Source organism: Castor canadensis, chromosome 9 (genome assembly GCF_047511655.1).
Source record: "Castor canadensis chromosome 9, mCasCan1.hap1v2, whole genome shotgun sequence".
NCBI lineage: Eukaryota > Metazoa > Chordata > Mammalia > Rodentia > Castoridae > Castor > Castor canadensis.
This window is the reverse complement of record NC_133394.1, coordinates 150,953,716-150,977,403: the sequence shown is the minus strand read 5'-3', so window position 1 is coordinate 150,977,403 and position 23,688 is coordinate 150,953,716.

The following is a 23,688-nucleotide window of genomic DNA, read 5'->3' as shown; positions in this document are numbered from 1 at the left end:
ACCATCACCACCACCACCACAACCATCACCGCCATCATCACCATCACCACCATCACCACCACCATCACCACCACCACCATCACCATCACCACCACCACCACCACCATCACCACCGCCACCACCATCACCACCATCACCACCATCATCATCATCACCACCATCACCATCACCATCACCACCACCACCATCACCACCATCACACTATCACCATCCTCATCACCACCTCCATCACCACCATCATCACCATCACCACCATCACCATCACCACCACCACCACCACCACCATCACCACCGCCACCACCATCACCACCATCACCACCATCATCATCACCACCATCACCATCACCATCACCACCACCACCACCACCATCACCACCATCACACAATCACCACCACCATCGCCACCACTATCACCACCATCACCACCACCACCACCATCACCACCATCATCACCATCACCACCACCACCATCACCATCACCACCACCACCATCACCATCACCACCACCACCACCACCATCACCACCATCAACACCATCACCATCACCATCACCACCACCACCATCACCACCACCACCACCATCACCACCATCATCACCATCACCACCACCACCATCACCATTACCGCCATCACCATCACCATCACCACCACCACCGCCACCACCTTCACCACCACCACCACCATCACCACCATCATCACCATCACCACCATCATCACCATCACCATCATCACCACCACCACAACCATCACCACCACCACCACCATCACCATTACCACTATCACCACCATTCATTCATTCAACAACCACTTGCAGAAAGGTCCTCCTATGTGCCAGGCACCTTCTAAGGCTTGGGGATTGCAGGGCTAACAAGACCGAGGCGGGAAGTTGGCATTCTGTGTGTGTGTGTGTGTGTGTGTGTGTGTGTAAACACAAGTGAGCCTGTGGGGTGGGTGCAACAGGAACACATAGTGAGGAAGCAAACAAACAAATAAACAAGAACAACTTCCCATTGATATCATGAGTGAAGGATATAAAGCAGGGTGTTGGGGCCCGTGACAGGCAGAACTTTGTGAGACTGGACTCAGGGACGATCGGAGGAGGTGACATTTGAACTGAGACTGGAAGAGTAAGAAGAGGCCCTACTGAGAAAGGAGACAGGAGGTGCAAAAGCTGGCCAGGCTTGTTCCAGGAGAGGAAAGCGATGTGTCTCGGGGTACTGAGCCAAGTGGGAGGAGAGGTGTGTGAGGTCAGGGTGGGGCTGTGCCACCTGCTGCAGTTAGGGGTGGGCTTACCTAGGTGAAATGGGAAGGGGGTCAAGTACGTGGGTGACATGATCCCTCTTCTGTTGAAAAGGACATTTGTGTAGAGAACAGATCAAAGGAGACAGAAGTCCCAACCTCAAGGTGCCTGAGGTCGTTGTCCAGAACAGGTGTGACCGCGGGACAGGAGGAAGTTAGGAGTGTCTGGGATGCTTGTGTGAACAGTGATCAAGAACGGCTGATTACACGTGGAGGTGCAGGGCCAGGAGGTTGAGGACCCTGGTGACAGCGACACTCAGCTCTTGTCACATTGTGTGCTATAAGCATGCATTGCATGGAATAGGCCGCTCTGTCCTTCCAAGAGCCCCGGAAGGTTGGTTGGTACAGTTGTCATCACTATGGAACCAAAAGTGGGAACTGAGTCACCAAGAGCTAAGGTCACACAGCTAGAAGGTAGTGGACTCAGGTTAAAGCCCAGGTGTTCAGTGAGTGTTTGCTGAATGAGCAAGTGAGTCCAGGGTGCTGTTGCTCACAGATGTGCCAATGTGCAGGTGTGAGCCCCGGGCAGGGTGATATCATGGGATTAGAGCCCACTAGCGTGGTTGTGTAAGAGCAGATTGGTGTGGACACATTTCTGGGTGATTTCTGGGGCATGTAGCTTGCCCTTTTTTGCAGGATTAAATTGACTTTTTATTGCACATTTTGATTTCTGAATAATGTCTTGACTTTCTTCCTTTACTCTCTCTCATATTTCAGAGACATATCTCTGACAGCTTGTGCTGCTCTGTTTCTGGGTGGTGGGGAAGTGCTGAGAGGCAGAGTGGTCTGTGTGTCTCTGGCAAGGCCTTGAGCTGTCTTTTTTTGGGGTTGAACTCAGGGTCTACACCTTCAGCCACTCCACCAGCCCTTTTTTGTGAAGGGTTTTTCAAGATAGGCTCTCACAAACTATTTGCCCAGGCTGACTTTGAACCGTGATCCTCCTGATCTCTGCCTCCTGAGTAGCTAGGATTATAGGTGTGAGCCACCAGCACCTGGCTTCTTCTCTGTTTTTAAGAGAGGGTCTTTGGCTTTGCTGTCATCTTTTCTCAGCCTCAAGAACTCCAGCTTCACACCCAGTTTGCTATGTGAGAAGTGCAAGGTGTTTTAACCACCGCAGTTAAAGTAAGAGTTGGTCTGATTTGCCTTAAGAATCAAACACTGTGTCACTGCTATTCTGACGCCCTGGGCTCTCACCAACTCCCTGAAGACCTGAGTTCTATCCAATTTCCTTCCCTTCAGCCAGAAGCAGTTCCATGATGGCTGACAATGGACTCCTTCAGTTTTTCTTCGTCTGAAGTGTCTTTATGTAATCCTCCCCATGATTTCAGGTTTCTATCACAGTTTGAGCCATCCTGAATGATCAGAAGGACTGCCCTCTGGTTAAGTTCCATAAAATAGTAAGATCCATCAATGTTCACTAAGAGTCGATCCCTCCAGCATCTGTCAGTTTTTGATTGCCTTTTGGTGTATAGTAGTAAGCGTCCCATTACTGTAACAAAATACCTGAGAGAATCACCTTAAAAAGAGGAAAGGTTTTTTGGCTCACAGTTTTAGAGTCAAACAGTCCATGTTTGGATGACCCCATTGCTTTTGGGCCTGTGGTAAGGCAGCACATCATGGTGAGTGAGCTTCTCACCTGATGGTGGCCAGGAAACAGAAAAGAGAGGAAGAGGAGGGCTGGGGTCTCCAACTCCTTCAAGGGCATGCCGCCTATGAACAGAAGGCTTCCCACTAAGCCTCACCTCCTAGGGTATTTCCACTACCTCCCAGGGTGCCAGGTTGGGGACTAACTCTTTAATGGGGGTGGGGGTTAGGGGGACATTCTAGATCCAAGCTATAGCCAGGCAGTTACTTTCGAGTTCTGTCTGGGTTCGTGGTGGTTTTCTGCGGGAGGGGTGGCCTGAGAGGAGCTACTTTGCATTTCTGGGAGCAGAATTCTTAGTACTTGTTTTTTAAAGTTCTTCTCTGAGTAATATTCCATTGTGTGTTATTCCACGGTGTGTTTATTATCTTCTGTCGATGGCCAGTTGGATTGCTTACAGGTTTGGCTGTCATAAATAAAACTGCTGTGTCCATCCATGGGTAAGTGTTTGGTGTGGACACACGTTTTCTCGTGTGTAAATGCCTGGGTGCGGAATGGTTAGGTCACACGGTGAATGTATATTTAACTTTAGAAAAAAACTGCCAAATCATTTATTCATAGGTTGTTGTATGTGCCTGGTGAATTCCAGGCACTGGGCACACAGCAGTGAGCAAAACATATACAAAAAATAAGAATAGATGCCATGAGTGTCCTCATCAGAGGGTGTTAGCTGATGTTGAATACAATGAGAAAAAAGGGAGAAAAAAAAAAGGGAGGTGTGGGGGAGGGGCCTCCATTTAGAACTGACTGGCCAGGAGACCAGGACTCAGAGCAGGTGGCTGTGTGTGTGTGTGTGTGTGTGCACCTCTGAGGTGGGAAGGAAGCCATGAAGGCCCTCAGGTACTGGTGGAGTGCGGGGGTGGAGTGGGGAAGGAGGTCCTGAGTCCAGCAAGCCCGGGAAGAGCATGGACAGGTGACAATGCTTAGGACCTCAGGTTTGCTCCAGGCAGGACAGGAAGCTGGGAAGGTTTGGAAGTCAGGCTTATGGAGAGAGACACCCTGCTGTGAGCTGAAAACAAACAGTAGCTGGGAAGACTGAGAAGTGTGTGGGACAGAACACTCAGCCCGGGAGTGCAGCGAGGGGTAACTGGGGTACGGTGGGAAGGCAGAGCTGGTGGGACTTGCTGACAGATTAGACATAGGTCTTGAGAGGAAGCGAGGTGGCAAGGATGACTCCAAGATACTTTTGCCCAAGTGACTGGAAGCACTGACTGATGTAGAGTAACGTAAACACTCAATATTGATCAGGGAAAAGGGGATGGGAAGTTTGCGAAATCACTCTTCTGTTTCCCTGCCAAGTTTCCCACAGTGTCTGGAAAGGATTTTATTTCTTCGCTTATTTCTGATCTTTCTATCCTACTGGAAGGCCCCTCGCCCAGGGCCCAGCACAGGTTCTGGCACGTGTAGGAATCAGATGAATACTATGGGGTAGAGGGTAGAAGAATGGAAGGAAGGAGGCAGAGAGGAGGGAGGAAGGGAGGCGGGCAGGAGTGAGGCACTCACCTGGCGAGGCCACACCAAAATCATTGTCCTGCACAGCCAGTGTCTACTCAGCTCTCCACACCAACCACACATGCACCAACCAGAGGGAAAAGAAGTCCCGAAGGACTCCCTGGGTCCACAGAAAGGTTCAGGTTTTAAGTTCAGCTTGCTGGTGCCCAGTGACCGAGCGGCACAGCTTCCAAAGGTAGAAATTGCTCCTTCCAGCCCCGAGCAGCTCAGGTCATGGAAATGTTCGCTCCACTGTGGAAAAGAAACACGTGGTGTCCAGTTGTCCTTGTCCCCGACATGCCCACATCCCAGCCCACTCAGGGCCCTGCAGCACAGGCTTGTTCCTGCTACCAGGTGCCTGAGGACAGACATGCCCTCCCTGGGTCCTCTCTTTCCCCAGCTAGATCCTCACCATTCCTGATTCTTCACCTCTCCCTCCCTCAAATGACTCCTGAGCCCCACTGTGCCAGGCCTCATGTTGAGCTCTGGGGCTCTGAACACTCAGACTTCAGGTCCCTCTCCTCATGGGTCATGGCTTAATAACAAGACATGGACCGGCTGTGCCGTCTGCACTCTGGAGGCTGGTGTCCCTGTGGTCCAGAGAGTAGCAGAGGCCAACAGGGCATGGCGATGAGCAACTTCATTCCCCAGGCCAGCCTGGCCTCAACTTTCCCTTCTGCAAAATGGCCCAATGGTCACACCTTCCTGGTGAGGCCAAGGACATGCCTCCTTTCTCTCAATGCTGCAGTCTAGTGACTAGCCAGTACCAATGATACCTAAGAAGGAGTGCACAATTCATAGACATAAACCCTAAGTGTTCCACGTGGTTATTCTGGGGGGGGGGGCGCAGCTGGACCACAGTACTCAGCTGACTCACTCTGGTCAATCCTGAGACCAGGGCTTTGCGACCCTGAGGGCTTCACCATTATATGCTGAAGCAAGGGCCAGACTCCAGCCTTGTTCCTGCATTGCTGGGCTGGGACTCTTGGATCCCATCCGTCCCTAGAGCAGATGGGGCTCGGGTGGAGGCAGGGTGCATCCTGTTTGGGCATCAGATGTCACTTCCAAAGCAACTCCTAAATCCAGTTGGTAATTGCTTCGTCTGTTCCCACACTGGCCAGTTACACTTCGTGACAGCAGCAGCTTAGATGCGTGTTGGTGGAGTCTAGCATGCTGGGTATGGTGCAAGGGACTTGCCGAGTTTGAGTCTATGTTCATCAGAAAGTAGCTCCAGGCTCACTGAATGATTTGTAGTTAATTACCCCAGCTTAAGGAAGTCTTGCAAGTCAGTGGTTATCCTCCCCTCACTCATTCTCCCAGTGCAGAATTGTCACCCTCAGCTCAGGCTGAGGCCAGCAAGTTCACTGATATCCTGGTCCCCTGCTGACGCTCCCCCATGATGGGTGCCATGTTGTTAATGTGACCACTCTGCCCATGTCAGCTTTTATCACCATTAGCACCCAGCTCCCATGAGCCCTGCAGGATTTCAGACAATTCCTCAAATTAGCAAGCTTTATCCCACGTCAGGGTTTTGGAGCCATTTACCTATGGTGACAAGAGGGTGTGCACACGCAGAGCCGATGGGCTGTTTGTCAATGGTGAGGTGAGGGACAGACACACCAGGACACAGCTCGAATGCATCTCCCCTTCCTTCCTGCGCCACACAAGGGTGAGATAGCAGCCTCTTGGAGGAGGCTCGAGGTCCCTCCCGGGGATGACTGGGGCCAGGGTGCAGTCCCATGGGGTGTGGGCCCTTTCCAAGTGATGGTAGATCCAAGGCCGACAGCCCTGCATGGACAGGGTCAGATGGAGCTGGGAAGCCCATGTCTTCTCATTTTCTTCTTCTGCTGAGGAAGAAAAATCACAGAATCCCTGTGTCACCATGGGCCGTTCTGTTAGTGTCGGCAAAGGCCACATGTGGCTGGGGACATTCTTGGCCTCCTCCAGGGAGGAGGAGACAATGTGAGAATCATCAAATATTCCTGTATCATGGCAGGTGGGCTGGGGAGCGCTTTGAGGGAGGAGAAAGCCTGCAAGGGGACAGGGACGATTCCTGGGGAGGGGCTTACACCTTTGACTTCTAGTCGATACTCCAGGGCTCCCTGTATATTGTTTCTGTTCACCAGTTGTGCGTTTGCACCAGCAAATGCATTGTCTGCATGAGGCCTGGCTTTCCACCTTGTTTCTGGTGGTTTTCACAGAGCAGAGGGCATGGTTCTTTGCTGGTTTGGACTCCGGACTTGGTTGGAAATCCTGTACCCAGCACCATAACTACAGGCTGCTATAATGTCCTGCAGAAGTTTTCAAGTTTTGCTCTTCAGACTTAGAGATTTCATTCACTCAGATTTATTTTGTGCAGGGCTTGAGGTAGGGATCCAAATTTATTTATTTATTTCCACAGGAAGGAAAATGTTCCAGTGCCATATAGTGAGTGGGTACCCTTTCCCCTGGTGCGTAATTATATTACTTCTTTCTTTCTTTCTTCCTTCCTTCCTTCCTTCTTTCCTCCCTCTCTTCCTTCTTTCTTTCCTCCCTCCCTTCTTTCTTGTGTTACTAGGGTTTGAACTCAGGGTCTCACACTTGCTAGGCAGGTGGTCTACCACTTGAGCTACTCCACCAGCCCTTTTTTGTGTTGGGTTGTTTTGGGATAGTGTCTTGCTCAGGTTGGACTTGAACCTCAATCCTCCTGATCTCTGCCTCTTCAGTAGCTAGGATTACAGGTGTGAGCCACTGGTGCCCAGCCTATAAGTTTATTTATATGTGTAGTATGAATTTCAGTCTTGTCTGTCAGCTGTCTTGCTTGCCTCTGCCCTTCTCCTGATGCTGCTTTCTGAGGCCCGGTGGTGCCTGGCCACCTGGCTAGTCAGCGTGGGATGCACTACAGACACTGGTTTCTATCATATCACCTGGACTGGCTCAGGTGCAGCACACAAGTGAACGGCAGTGACAGGGTAAGGCTGTGTGGGGACCTGTTCATAGTAAGGTAGGTGGTAGGGACCCACCACTCCCCTGGGCACACAGGAGTTCAGCATTGTAAGAACACTGTTAAATACTGTTAAAGCACTGTTAAGTCAGTGCAAGTCTTAATTGTAAGCACCTCTTTAAATGTTAGGGACCAAGGTGATTTAGTCCCTAATTAACAGCTCTTAGACCCTTCCTTGGTGCTCTGGCTGCCTTGAGCGAAGGACTTTCAGCCAGTCAAACAGTCCTCATGGCAGCACCTGCTGCTTCGAACGCTGCACGAACACCTGGAGGAAGCTACATGGCAACCACAGCTGCTTGCCACCAAAGCACAACTCCAGCAACTAAAGATACTGCCCAGCAAACAGCTTGCCCTGGACTTTCTGCCATCATAGCCTCGGAGAACTCTAGATGACCTTACAGCCATCTCCACCCAGGCCAGGGGGGAGAACTTCCCCTTGTGGCCCAGCAGAAGATCTGTGATTGATGCCAACACAGTCCTCCATTAGCACGAGTCTGACATGATTGGTCAGACCCCTTGCCACTCCCTTTCTGGCTGTATAAATGGGCTGTTGGGCTCCCTTTGTCAGTTGGGAGATGCCTTCCTGTGTTGCCCCCTGGTGCTGCAACACTAGGCCCAAGCAAAGGTTCCTCTTGAGTGTTCTTCTTGCCTGCTTTTGATTTTCATCATAAATAGACTGGCTGAGCTGGTAACAGAAAGGAGAGAGCTGAGAGCAGAGCCAGAGGCAGTGCCAGCACCGGCAGCTGTGACGGTGGAGCCAGCAGAAGCAACAGCAGGACTGGTCCCCAGCAGCAGTAGCAGCAGTGGTCGTGGTGACAGCAGAGGAAGAGCTAAACAGCAGAGCAGAAAGCAGCAGCGGAGCCTCTACCCTGGTGGTAGCAATGATAGTGGGGGCAGTTGTGACAGTGGCCAGGGTAAAAGCAATGGGGAACAGAAGTGGCAGAGACAATGGGGGATAGCAGAAGTAGAGAGAAAGCAAGAGAGGGCAGAGAACTGAGGCTGAAGAAAATCAGAAGACTGTGAAGAGCCAGAAAGCTGAGAAATTGTAGGCCCTGGAAGAGCGCTGTAACACTCGACAGTCCCAGCAGACAGGGCCCATACGCGAGCTTCAGCACTAGAGGGCGCCACCTGACGCTGCTCTGTGGGTTGAGGATTGCAGAAACCGCCAAGGGTCCAGGGTAACTGGAAGAGCTTCTCCTCACCTACCCATGGTCCCTCTGTGGGTAGAGCAGAAGGACCCCAGTCTGCTGATTGACAATGGCCTCTGGCTCTCACCCTGATGCTCAGAGAGCTTCTTGCTGCTTCTCCAGGGCAGGGCAGGCTAAGCAGGCCAGAGGACTAGCAGGTAGGGTTGGGCTATGCCCACCTACTTATTGTTCTCCCAGTTGTTCCCCATCATGCAGCCTCTGTCCATGGATGTCCCCCCTCCCCGCCGTCACATGGGTGGCCTACCTCACAGATCTCCTGAACACTCTCTGGTGCCTCCTCTCTGCCCCACAGTGTGTCCCCAGGTCAGGCCAGGGATCTCCTGCTGATCTGGTCCCATGACAGCCTCTGTGTAAAGCAGCCAGGAGGGTCTCTGAATGAAACCTTTGTGCCACGTTTCTCCTGCTTCAGACTTCACAGCAGTAGCTCTGCATGGCTCTGTGATTGAGTCTGTACCCTGATTTCCAGCCACTAACCAGGAAGGGGCTGACCGTGGGGCCACCTCCCTGGCCAGGTAGCTCATTTCTGTTTCTTATGCCCAGCACACCCATCTGAATGTAGGAAGTGTCCAGGACTGTTTGTTGAATGACTGAATGAATAAGTGAATGAATGCAGGATGGATCAGTGCGAGGGCTTCTTGGAGAGGAACGTCACATCCACAGTGATGCATCAGGGTCCTATGCCGATGCGCTATTTGGAGACCTGTGGTAAGGAACAAAGGTCACCTGTGTGTCCAGACATGCTATGAGGCTGACCTGGGCCCCTGGCAGTAGGGATAAAATAGAGGCCTCTAGGCTGGACGGACAGGTCCTGCCCCCTCCATGGCCAATGAACCTGCCTGGTCCTGTCCTTGGGTGCTGGCCAGAGCACCAAGAAAGCACAAAAGACCTGCTGAAAACTGAGATGAACTTCAAAGTGGTTTGGAAATGTACCTGCCCAGGGGCTCTGTGAGGGCAGGAGGCTGAAAACTGGATGCAGGTGAGACATGGGCAAATAACTTTTTTGGATTCAAAAACAGCAAAACATCTAACAGCCAGGGAGGCTCACTGGCACATTCCAGCACGTTCTGTTGATTTGTGGTTGTTTCTAGGCAACAGAGTACACTGAAGCGGGTGTGATTTTAAAGTGTGGCTCCCGACCAAAGAGAAAACCATTAATTGAGGTGGGGGTGGGGGAGGGCTTCAATACAGTCCAGAGTATTGGAGTGTTAGAAGCAATTAGAGCCAAGGGTCTCCACCCCTCCCGCGGCAGTCCTTCAAGGTCAACTGCAAGTTCACAGAGCAGGCTGCAGACCCGCGCTTCTCCCCCAGAAAGACCAGCGTGGACTTATCTTCTGTTCTTCAGCATTGATCCGGCATGCCTAGGTTCTAATGTAGCCCCGACACTGTACCAAGTGTACGAAGCATGTCGTCTTGACGTCAGGATTCATAGTGTGCCTGTGTTTATATCACACACAGCTCCAGTGTCACAGCACAATGCATGAGCTAGATGTGTACTGATACCTACTGTGTCACCTGCTTGGGGTACAAGAGCAAAACAGACAGAAGCCCCGGCCCCAACACGAAGCTGGCATTCAGGTTTGGGGAGAGAGACAATAAGAAGGAGAATCTGGTTGACCTCATTAGGAAGGTGATGCTTAAGGAAGTGAGGGACTGAGCTTGTAGGAATCTGAGGAAGAACAGTCCAGGGGGGAGGGAGCAGCAGGTGCAAAGGTCCTGAGTCTGGGACACACATACTGTGTTGGTTGGTACTGGATTTTGAACTCAGGGCCTTGTACTTGCTAGGCAGATGCTCTACCACTTGAGCCATATTTTCAGCCCCACATGCTGTGCTGGAAGAGTAAGGAGGCCAGTGTGGCTGGAGAGGAATGAAGTGAGAGAGGGAAGACAGGTCCTATAGGGTCCTCAGCCCACCCAGGGAACATTGTTGACAGGTCCGAATCCTGACCCTGAAGCCCAGGCCTACACCTAGGGTGCAGGCCCTGGAGACAGGCTTTGTTCTTGCTCAGAGCCAGCTTGCTCCTTTCCAAATGGCCTCAGTGTGTCCTTGCTGCATGTTCTCCAAACCTCAGTGCTGGAGTGTGGGCAAACAGCCAAGGCCGAGGCTGGACAGAGGTGGGCTGAGGCTCTCACAGTGTCTGCCTGGCTCCCCTTCTCATTCTTCAGCACCTTGACCCTGGAAGGCCAGAGATGGGGCCTCCGCACCTGCATGGGGTTGACCAGCGCTCAGCAAGGCACAGGTGGTGACCCAGGTGGAGAGCACAGGTCTTCTGACACAGTGATGGGTGGTGAGACACTGCTGCTGGCTGTCCCTACCTCATGCTGGAAGAGCCAGCCTTGAAGTGGCAGAGTGAGGTCAGCCATGCAAGGGACAGAGAAGAAAATCAGGGAGCATCCCATAGAACCACTGTCCCCAGGCTGGGGCCACCTGAGGCCTGGTGTTGTGCCCTCACTTTTGCTAAGCTAGTTCAGAGTGCCTGTCTGTCACTTGAGACCAGAGAGTCCTGATCAAGCCTCCTTATTGTCTCTGGTGCCACCAGGTACCACAGCAAGGCCAGCGGGTAAAGCCTGGCCCCACCCCAACCATGACCTGTCCCAAGCCCTACTCCATGACAGCCCGGCTACCCTCCCCTTTGAACCAGTCTCCCGTCTCTCCAAGTCCCTCTGGGCTCCCACAGCCTCATTGGTCGATGCTCTGGTTCCCCAAGGAAAACCTGGTTCTATCATCTGCTTCCTGGCTCAACCCACCAAGACACACGGGGCTGGTCTGGCCACATCTCACAAAGCTGGTTGGTCTGTGTGCTCCCTGTGGGAGGCACCATGGGGTCTGGAGGGGACAAATGAGGAGCAGGAAGAGGGGCCAGCCACCAAGGTGCTTCCTGGTCTCTCTAATGCTCCGTCCACAGAGCAGGGGACCACAGGCAGAGCTCTCCACCCTCTTGGGACTGCCATTCTAGTGTGGGAAACAGAAAACAAGGTGCTGCAGAGAGCGAGGGGTGGGGGTGTCGAGGTTGAAGCTCAGAAAGACGGTGCCCCTTCTCGGTGTGTGAAGGGGTTTGGAGCCCGCTCTGGAGCAAGGACTGCCACTGCTCACAAGCACAGGGGGTCTAACCCCCTTTAGGCTTTTGTTTTCCCATTTGTAGCATGAATAGACTCCACAGTGGGGTTTGGGGGAGGAGTGAGATAACACTTAGGAGAGTCACACAGCTCATGGGTAGAAGCGGTCCTGTCCTCCAGCCTGAGCAGTTGAGGCCTCATTCTTGCGGCTGTGACCCATGGTTTGCAATGTTTTCCCTATCATTTGTTCCTCAGGATGGCGGTTTCCTTGAGAGCAGGACAGGTGTTATTCATTGGTCTCTGCTCCAATTCTACTGCAGTCTTGATAATCCATCAATGATCAATCATTTAAAAAATAAATTAATGAATGAATGCTGTAAAGCCTTGGTGATGACCTCAAGCACTGAAGTAGTCAAGGAAGGCTACCTGGAGGGAGTGTCACAGGAAACAGGCTTGGAAACAGCATCTCACTGATGCCACTTCGTCCAGGGAGAAAGGATGTCCACAGATGAGGGTGGTCCTGGGTCTCGGCATGGAGCTCCTGGGAGCTCCATGGCTTGGAGTTTTGTCTTCCTGATATGGCCAGACCCAAGTAGGAATTGGGATGAACATTGGACCTCCAGCGCCTCTCACAAGGGCTGGGCCGCTGGGCCAGAGACAAATGTGTATAGCTGCAGCTCGGCTGGCAGAGCTGAGAATTATTGGTCACTTGAGAGGAGCATGTCTGTCAAGGTCGTGTCCATCCTACACTGAACTGCTTGTCTGTCTTCCAGATTTCCTCAGGCTGCCCTGGGGAGGCGGGGATTTTCTTTGTGTCCATTATTTTGCTTGAGTCCAGTGTGGGGGACAAAAGGCACCAGCCCCTTCTCTTTGATATTAAGCTCAAAAGCCATGGATGGATTCAGTCAGGTGCTGATGGGGGGCTGCTGCACAGCTTGGCATTGGAGAAGGATGCATCTCTGTGAACCCCGAGACAAGTGAGTTTCAACTCACTTGTTCCAGTGGAGGGCTGGCAGAATCTGCAGAAATTAGGGGCAATTCACGCTCTCTGAGTACCCGCGGTGTGCCAGGCTTTCTGAATATCATCTCCTTTCGTTCTCAGGGAGGCATTCAAGTAAGCAGAACAGCGAGGAAGCATATTTCCTGAGAAAGTCGTCAGAAGCTGGGGCAAAGAATCTCCCATGCCTTGCTGACAGGCAGGCCTGAAAAGGTAGAGTTGTGGGATGAAGGTGGCTTGGGGAGAGGACTGCCTGGAAGAGCTGTGCTGGAACCCCATCCCGTCAGGGGAGGAAGAGGAGGCGCCGGCCCCTACCCTGGATCCTAGTGTGGAGGAACGACTCAAAGCTCAAATGAGCCTGCTGGCTTCCACAACATGGAGCAAAGCACAAAACTGTGTTTGTCAAGCAACAGGACACCAGGCTGCCAAGGGAAGGGAACACTGAGAGCTGGACACTCAGGCAAGGCCGAGGGCTCCTCCAGCTTCCTGCCTACGCCCCTGAGCTGAGCCCTGAGCTGAGTCAGGGAGACCAAGGTGGCTGGAACGCACGGGAAGCTATGGGGAGGACAGTTGCCCAGAGTGGGCTCTGGAGACAGTGGAGGTCAGCTTGGGGGCTCAGCTGAGTGCTGATCAGCACACACGTATAGGGAGATTGACCCAGTCAGGAAGAGCCACAGGGCTGGAGGAAGCAGTGTACAGAGGCACATGTGGGGTCGGGAACCTGGCTCTCTTGCCAGCTCACTTGAAACACTCGAGAATCAGAGCATCCGGAAGGCTACTCAGGAAAGTCTGGCCTCAGTGCTGGGGAATAATTAGTCCTGGATTGAGAACGGCTCTAGACGTGCTTAGAAAATCACCCAAGCAAGACTTGAAAGGATCAACCTGCTCCCAAGTGAGGTGGCTACCTCCCACAGCAAAGCACAAGGATATTTATAGGAATATAGACAGTTGCAGCCCCCTAGAAGGTGAAAGTCACAATGGCTGCCACCCAGTAAGAAATGACCAGCCATGTGCAGAAAATGCAGCCCATAGCAAGGAGAACAGTCTATTCATCAAGGTGGATCCAGAATTGACATGTTACAATTAGCAGATGAGGACATCAAAACAGTTACCATAACCATCTTCCATACGTTTTAAGAGCTAGAGGAAATGAACATTCAATAGACCTGGAGGATATAGGAAATGTTGGGGTGTGAGTGTGGCTCTGTGCGATCAAGGATGTGAGGTGACATCCTTGCAGATCCTGCAGTTATTAAGAAAATAATATGGAATATTATGAACACGTTAACGAATTAAAAAGGCTTAGATGGAAAGGATAAATTTCATCACAAATAACTGAAGCTTATTGAAGAAGAAGCAGGTATCAATATTAAACCTTCTAAAAGAAAACTCCAGGAGACAGAACTCTGATGAATTCACCAAACATTTAAGGAAGAAATAATATCATTTCTACACAAACTCAGAAATTAAGGAGAAGGGAGTTGTCCCTAAGTCATTCTATGAAGAGGTATTACCTTAATATCAAAACCAGGAGATGCTGTTATGGAAAAAGAATACTATATTCCAATACCAAAAGCCCTCGTGGACCTCAGTACAGACATTCTTAACAAATCTAATCCAACAATATCGAAAAAGGAAAATAAATACATCGTGACCGTGTGGGTTTATCCCAGGAATGCAAAACTTGATCAGTCTAATTCACCATGGTCTGAATGTGGTGTGTCCCCCAAGTGTTCATGTGTTGGAGGCTTGGTCCTCAGTGTGGCCTTCAGAAGTGAAGCCTTGTGGGAGGTCCTTAGGTCACTGGAGACCCTGTCCTTAGAAAGGATTAAGGTAGCTCTCCGGAGACTCTGAGCTAGTTCTCAGGAGAGCAAGTTGTTGTGACCCTGACTCTTAGATCTCTCACTGACTTCCTGTCTGGCCATGTGCTCTCTCCTTCTCATGCCATCCATCATGGGGTCCTCACCAGGGCTATTGTCAGCCATGCCTTAGAACCATGAGCTAAATACACTTCTTTTCTTCATAAAGATACCCAGCTTCAGGTATTTTGTTACAGAAACAAAATGGACCGATATATTAACAAAATGGACTGATATATTAATGACCCAAAAGAAAAAAATTACAAATCATCTCAATAAACACATAAAAATACTTACAGAAACAACCTTTATTCCTGACCAAATTCCTCTTGAAACTAGGAACAGAAGTGAACGTCGTCAACTGGACTCAGAGCATCTATGTGAAAAACTTACAGACCTCATGGGGAAAGACTAATGCAGCCTAAGATCAGACCTCACCTTGTGGTAAGAGTATCTTCTCTCACCATCTCTATTCCACATTGTACTACAAATCATAGCCAAAGAAATAAAGCAAGAAAGAAAAATAAAAGATTTACACCAGAAAGGAAGACAGGAAACTGTCTTTGTTCACAGATTGCATGATTGTCCATGTGCAAACTCCAATGAAATCTATAAAAAAAAATCAGAATTCATAAATGAGTTTCTCAAGTTTGCAGGATACGTGATCAATCAGAACTGAAATTTAGTCGGGCACCAGTGGCTCATGCCTGTAATCCTAGCTACATGGGAGGCTGAGATCAGGAGGATCACTGTTCCACGTCAGCCTGGGCAAAAAAGTTTCCAAGACTCCATCTCAAGAGAAGAAAGCTGGTCATTCTGGCTCGCGCCTGTCGTCCGAGCTACTACTGGAAGTATAAATAGGAGGACCATGATCCGGGCTGGCCTGGATAAGAAGTGAACCTCTATCTCCAAAATAACCAGAGCAAAAAGGGCTGGGGGTGTGGCTCAAGTTGTAGAGCACCTGCCTTGCAAGCAGAGGCCTTGAGTTCAAACCCCAGTACTGTGGAACAAATTTAAAAGTACCACCTACAAAATGAGGTAATGAGTCTGCCAAAAGGTGTAAGGACCTATGCACTTAGAATTTCAATACATTGGTGATGGAAATTGAGTTAAATAAGACCTAAGAGAAGAGACACTGATGTGACTGGACTGGAAGACTTGCTCTTGTTCAAATGTCAGTAGGGCCCAAATTGATCTATAAGTTAACATGACCCAAATAAAATCTGAGCAGGCTTTTAAAACTCATTTTAGAAGTTGACGGACTGATTCTAGAGTTCACATGCAAAGGCAAAGGACCTAGAACAACCTAAACGACTGAAATAACAGAACAAAGAGGACCAACGTGATTTTAAAATTTATCGTAAGGGCTGAGTAACCGATGCAGGTCATATTGGTATAGAGACAGATAAACAGATCAGTGCAAGAGAACAAAGTCCAGAAACAGACCCACACATACAAGGCAGCTTACTCAGTTGTCTTCTGGAAAGGTATGAAGGAGAATGTTTAGAAATGGTTTCTAAAATAGTTTTATGTTGACAAAATATTGAACTTCAGTCTATACACTGTAACATATACAAAAATTAATTCAAAATGATCATAGATCACCAGGTATGGTGGTACAACCTGTTATTCCAGCCCTTGGGAGGCCAAGACAAGAGGGTCATGAGTTCCAGGCTAGCCTGGACAACATAGTGAGAACCTGTCTTAAAAAAAAAAAAAAAACAACAACAGATCATAGATGTGCATGTAAATCCTCATTCTGTGAAATTTCTAGAAGGTAAGTTGACAACCCTCTTCTTAAGTGAGCACGTAAGCCTGTGGGCTTAGGGTCTCTGTTACAAGTTCACGATTCTGCCATTGCCATGTGAAAGAGGCAATACAGAAAATACAGAAATGAGCGGATAGGCAGCTGGTCTCCAAACCATGATTTGTCAATCTCTGTTGTAGAAGAAAACAGGATAAAATCTTTGTGACCTTGACTTAGGAATTTCTTAGATATGGCAGTTAAAGCAGGATCCATAAAAGGAAAAAAAAAAAAACAAACCTGATAAAAATACCTCCTCTTTGAAAACCACATCAAGAAAATAGACAAGGCTTAGTCCGAGAGAAAATCTTTGCAAAGTGTGTATGCAATAAATGGGTTGTATCAAAAATATATAAAGAGCTCTCAAACTCAAAAGTAAGAAAACAAACAGTTCAGTTCATAAAGTGGGCAAAATGACTGACACTTCACCAAAGATAGCACACAAATAAGCCCAGGAGAAAATTAACATCAGCATTTGCCGAGTGTAACATCAATTAAAACCACATCGAGATGCTACTGCACATCTGCTAGAGTGGCTAACATTTAAAGCCTGGCCACATCAAATTTTGCTGAAGACACAGACAAACCCGAACTCCTACACACATTGATGGGACTGCAAATGGCATGACCACTTTGGAAAGAGTTTGGACTATGATCTCGATTGTATACAACTATTACGTAAAAATACAAAAGAAAGTTTTCAACTCATTTTATGATGTGCCTATTTATGATATATCTGTAAGAAAAGAAAATTGCTAACCCAGCTAGTTTCTAAATATGGATGCAAAAACTCAAATAAATTAGCAAAACAGATATGGATTCTATCTCTATTTGCATCTTAATCATGTAAGGCCCCCCCTAGAGATGCAAGGGTGCGTAAAGACTTTATTTAACTCTATTACTATTACTTAACCCTATTAATAGGTTAAGGACGAAAGGTCACATGATCACATAAGCAATATGTCAAGACAAAGCAACCAGCCACAGAAAAGGCACCACTCTAGAGTCAATTCAATACTCAGTCTTGGTTAAGTCTCTCAGAAAGCTAGGAACGGGATTCCCAGCCTGAGAAAGGACACCAATCAAAACCCAACAGCCACCATCATCTTTCATGGTGAAACTTTGAAAGCATTTCTAGGCCTAGGAGACAGACGCTTCTTGTCATACTACCTTGTCTTGGAACCAACTGGACCAGACAGAAAATTATGGAAGAATGGCAAGGAAACATCAAAATTGTCTTTGGTTGCAGATAATATGATTGTCTACCTAGAAAATCCAAGAGACTCTACCTGCTGTTTAACTACTAGAAGCTTGTAACAGCTTAACAGAAGTGTTAGATACAAGACAATGAAGTAAAATCAACAGCATTCTTACTGACCAGTGATACCATTAGAGCAAGTAGGAAGGGGCAAGTCCCATTTATGGTTGCAGTAAAGACTACCAGGGACTCAAGATGAAACCTAACAAAATTCCTATAATCCCTTTGTGGAGGTGGTGCAGGACAGTGGATCAGTGGGTCACAGCAGAGTCTTCCAACCCACATTGTCTGTCTTCAGGTCACAGACCTACTACTTCCTGCATCTCAGTTTCCTTATTCATAAACATTATTCACAAAAATTCATCTACCTCACAGTGAAGGTCTGGAAGATTGGGTTGTATATAAAGTGTTTAGGACAGTAGCTATGTATAAGTGGTCATTGCTACTGTTATGAAGAAAGTTACAAAATTTAATTGAAGGACATGAAAGATTTGAATGAATAGAGAGATCAACCATATTCATGGATAAGATGATTCATATCAGAAAGATGCAAATTAGCATCTTTTATAATGAAAATTTATAATCTTTTATAATGAAAATTATAAAATGAAAATTTTTATATAAAAATATTTTTATATAAAAATTTTCATTTTTATATAATGAAAATTATCATTATAATTTTAGTGAAAATCCCAGCAGCACTTTAATGGGATCTGACACACTAAACAGACAAGGAAAAATCCAATAGCCAAGAGATTGCTGAGGAAAAGCCAAGGCACTGACATTTGATCTATTTGATATTGACTTAGTATAAAGCTATGCAATCTAAGGCAGGGCAGTACTGTCACCTGAGACAAAAAGACGATGGCAACAGAACAGAGAGTAGAGAGATGGATCCACACATATATAGGACCTTAGCTCAGAAGACAAGTAGCATTGTAGATGGTGGGAAAGACTGCACTGTTCAATGTTTGGTTTGGATATCAGGTTCTTCATATGGAAAAAGAACATAAGGAGAACCTTCCTCACCCCAAACAGCTGCCTGCTGTACACGGGCTAAATCTACTTACCTGTACACGTAAAAGCAGCATCTTCTGTGGATCCCCTTTATAACTCAGGGGATAGAGGAGCATTGATCAAAAAGGATACAAATGGCAACATACCTAGAAGATGACATTGATACATTATGACACTTGTAGGACAGGAGTCCCTTAAGCACCCTTAAAAGGAAAATAACAAGTTAGAAGAGAATGTTTGTAACATGCATAAAGAGACAGAGTAGACAGTGCCATTACCTAGAAAGGTCCGGGGAGCCAGCTAGAAGAAAATTTATCAAAGCAGTGGAGAACTGGGCAAAGGGAAAGAACAGGCAATCCATACAAGATGAAACACAAGTGGGGGGTGGGATTCCCAACCAGGCTAAGAGTCAGGAAATGTAAATCAACCATGAATCAGCTCAGCATCAACTTCATGTGAATTTAAGTCTGCTCCAGTGTCACCGGGAATATGACCTGCTGCTATAGAAGTGTAAATGCTTTTGTCCATTTGGCACCATGTTGAAAGTTAAATAGGCACACCCACCAGTAGGCATGACCCGCTAGGTATGACATGAGCACCACCCAGTAGCTGCCCTCCATTTCCTGGGAAGCCTTTACCTTTGGATCTGGGGAACTTGGTAAAAAAAAAAAAAAAAAAAAAAAAAGAATAACACTGTGTTGTTTGAGTCCAGGAAAGATTGGAGACAACCCAAGCATCCATCAAGGTGGGTGAAGGGAAGGAGGGTGGAGAGAGAAATCAGTTATAGTCACAGGTGTGCTGGGAGCTGTTTATCAGCCCACTTGCCGTCTAGGGGAGAAAGGCTAAATTTGTAGCATTGGCCAATTTCTGGGATGTAAAATTCTCCACCACCGGCTGATTGCTTGCCACCCCCACGGCATCACTGAGCACAGGGTTAGCTCTTGTGATAAGGTTCTTAGAGCAGCATCAACACACCATTGATTGTCTTCTTCCAGCGTCAAGATCAATGAAGAAACTATGTAGAGCTGAAAAAAATAATGCTTGGGAAAAAAAAGCAATTTGCAACATGGGGCAATCAATACAACAATGTTTACATAAATTTTAAAATTATACTAAATGATATAATGCATATGTGTTAAAGAATAGAACATAGATGGGAGAAAGCACTAGGGAGGGGGTGTTTGCTTTTGGAAAGAGAAAGGGAAGAATATAGCCAGGGAGGTCTCTCTCTCTCTGTCTCTCATTTCTTAAATGAAAAGAGATGAATCAACTGTGTGAGAATGCTGAGATCGATTCATTGTTGAATCAATGTTCAGAAGTAAGGGATTATAATAACGCATGTCTCAGTTTATTTGAAATATGTCATTGAAACAAATAAAATACAAAAAAAAATAAAGTGAAAAACCTACCCTGGAGAAGTCCTGGGATTCCATACTTGAAGGGGTTTGGGCAGCTATGTTTGGATTCAGGACCATAACTTTTCTGTTTTTCTTTATTTCTGAATGTCTTATCACGAGTGAGTGCTACCTGTGTGGAGGCAGAAAATCCCTCATCTTATGAGTGCTGGGCTGGATGGTGACTCTGGGCTCTTCCATGAAGATGTAACCTCCATTTGCTAGGTCTCAGCCTGTCTCAGAATTCCAAGATAATCCTCCATCTAGAAGTGTGGTGACTGGGCTGAGCTGGGTGGGACTGTGTCCATCATTTCCCCAGAAGAAAGAGTCATGGTGGTTGTTTCAGCTCTCCCCCCTCCCACACCCCCACAAGGTGACAACAGATGGCTCACGATACAGGAATGAACCAAGAGGCCACCTTGAAGCTTGGCCTGGGACTTGGGTGGTCATCGCAGGGGACAGTGTCAGAGTACAGCTAGATCAGCACCGGTTCTGTGGGCTGGCTGAACAAGCCCGATCCACATAGACCTGCCAGATCTCAGCACTGTCACAAAGGAGCAGGGGCCTGTAAAAATGACTCGGTTCCCGGTTTTGCATTTATAAAATGGGAACTATGATAAACTCTTACTTTGCAAAGCATTTGCAGCCCCTTCCTGGAGGGGTATTGTCCTTCTGTGCTTCACCAAGGCCATGTGGCTATGAGACCTAGTGTCGTCCCTCTCTGACCTCATTGAATTCCTATCTGGCGTTATGTGACTCACTTGGGCCAATGACACTGTGGCTTATGGCCTCAGCTCTCTCTTTTACCTCTGCATGACCCCAGCAATGGCCAACTTTGGAGATATTCTGACAGCTTGAGTTGTGGAATGAAGATGTAAGGATCAGAGCTGTAGCCAACTCATGATGGGCACATGGCATGCATAAGAAATACCAATGAGCCACCATGTCACCGCAGTATAGCGAGAGGGGTTCCTTACATCTGAGACAGGAGGAGAAGGCGTGTGTGAATACTCCAGCACAAGGACGGGAGTCAGGATAGGTGAGGGTGGGCTGCTGTTAACAAGAAGCCTGCTAGTCTTAGTGGCTAAACACAGCGCATGCTTGCTCTTTCTGACCCTGCACAAGAAGTAGGGGTTCCTGGTCTTCGAAGTCATCTGGGGTCCTGTCTGACAGAGGCTCTGTGTTGATGAGTGCTTTTGTAAGACCTTAAGTCAGGAAAGAAAATTCTAGCTCTTCAAGCTTCAGCTCAGAAAGGAAACTCCCTTACCTCACATTTCACAGACCGCATCAAGTCTTGTTACCATGCCTAATTTAAGAAGGGACGAGGAAGTGCAAATCTACAGAAGCAGACTAGAAGCAGGCTGTGTGAGGTCAGCCCTGAGGGCCTCCCCTGTGGCCGCTCCGTGACCACTGGACGATGCGTGACACTTAGACAGATTCTGATCGAAACGAAGGTGGGACATGGGTCCACATTCTAGGCAGGGGACCAGCTTGGGCAAATGCACAGGTCTGCGAGGGGACTGACTTGCTCAGGAAGTCGCCCATGTTCAGGGGGTTACAACACTGGGGCACAAGGGACATGACCAGAGCTGCAGGTGGAAGTGCGTGTTGGGAAGACCCTTGAATTTAGACTTAGAGTATGGAAGCTTGGAGCTTAGAAGGTCTGCAGCAGTGCGGGCAATGTGCACCATGGAGTGAGGGGATCCTGGGGTGTGCGGACTGTGACACTGGCTGGAGGAAGGCAAGGTCAGACTAGGAAGGTATGGGGCACAGAGCACGGCGGCCCCATATCATCTTCAGTGGACTGGGGAGCAGCCAGGTCAGTGTCAGGAGAGGATGCCAGCTTCAGCCATGGAGGCAGGAGGCGGCTAAACCCACAAACTATAGCAACAGTTGAAGGAGGTTGTGTGCCAACAGAAATTTTCTCATTTATCTCTTGGGGACCTGTGCGACATCAGTAACAAAGCTAAACAACCATAGACGTGACGACTGACACTTCCCACCACAGCACGAATGCTGAGACAGGGGAGCCTTGTCCTTTCAGCCATCAATTGAAAAGCAGCTCTGAATGACCATCAGCAGTGGGCGAACTGCAGACTTTCCATGATGGAGGATCACACAACAAGGAACAATGAATTAGTTACAAGTATGTATCTGAATCTCAGAAACAGCACCGAGCAAAAGAATCCAGATGAAAAAAATTCATACTCCAGGACTTTATTTATAGAAATTCTCTAGCCAGGCACAATGGTGCTTGCCTGTAATCCCAGCTACTCAGGAGGCAGAGACTGGAAGATTGATAACTTGAGGCCAGTCCAGAAAAAGATAGTAGGACCCAATCTCAAAACCAAAGGATTGGGGACACAGCTCAAGGGCAGAGCTCTTGCCTAGTGTCCTAGACTGAACAACAAAAAAGGAGGAGGAGGAGGATGAAAGATTTTCCCTAAACTAGCAAAGCAATGTCAGAAGTCACCATGGGGTTATCTCTGGGGTGACCCGTTAGTCATTCATGGATGTTGTAACAAAGCTGCCACCACCTGGATGGCTTAACCGTAACTCCTCACCACCTGGAGGCTGTCTCAGTAGCAAAGCACCAGCTAATGAACTGTCTGCTGATGGCACATTTTCTTCTTGCTGTGTCTTCACTTGACAGAAAGAGAGCACAAAAACTCTCTCACAGTTCTTAGAGGACACTAATCTTGTCCGTGGGCTCCATCCTCATGACCTAACCACCTCCCAAGGACCCACCTTGCAGCACTGTCACCTTGGGAGTTAGGATTTCAACAGGTGATTTTGGGGAACACACCTTTAGTCCCTAACAGGAAGGCCTCTGGTTGGCCATGCTCCACGTTACAGGGGTACTTATTTCCTGGTGTCCACTGAGTGAAACATTTAGCGTTTGTGTTTGTGTTTGTCCTCTTGGGTTGCTACAACAAAATACCACAGCCTGGGGGCTTAACCAGCAGGACTGTACCTTCTCACAGCTTTGGGGCCAGAGAGTTCAGGGTGGACACCGGCCAACTTGGCCCCATGGTGAGGGTTCTTGCCAGGTCTCCACGTGACATCTCAGGGAGTGAGCAAGTTTTCTTGTCTCTTCCTATAAAGGTGCTGATCCCACCATGAAGGCTCCCCAGGACCTCATTTAACCCTGATCGCCTCCCAAAGTCCCCCTCCAAAGACCATTATGTTGAGAGGTGGGGCTGCAACAAGGATATAGGCAGGAGACCATTGGATCTGTAGGGCATTTTTCTGCACAGGCTCTGTACATCCGGGGAATGTATGGGGAAACAGGTACAGTGAGACACACAGGCAGATTTTCGGAAGGAACACGACTCAACCTTGAAAGTGGCTGCAGGGAGCCAGAGGGACAGCCAGAGAGAAGTGTGTGTGGGTGCCCACAGGGTGGAAGCCAGGGACAGAGCAGTCATCCTTGCCCTGTGAGACTAGTTTCTCTCTAGGGAGGAGGGTGGCAGAAGGGTGGTGGGAGGGTTGCAGCAGTGAGTGTGCGGGATGAGGAAGAGGAAGCAGCCAGTGTAGATTCGCTCTTCTGTCACTGTGGTTGTGAATCAGAAATGTGCTTGCAGCTGGATGGGGACACGGAACGAGGCCTGTTCTCTAATGTGGAAGAGACTCAAGCAGGCCCGTGCCTCTTGGCACCACATCACAGATGTAGGAAGGGGAA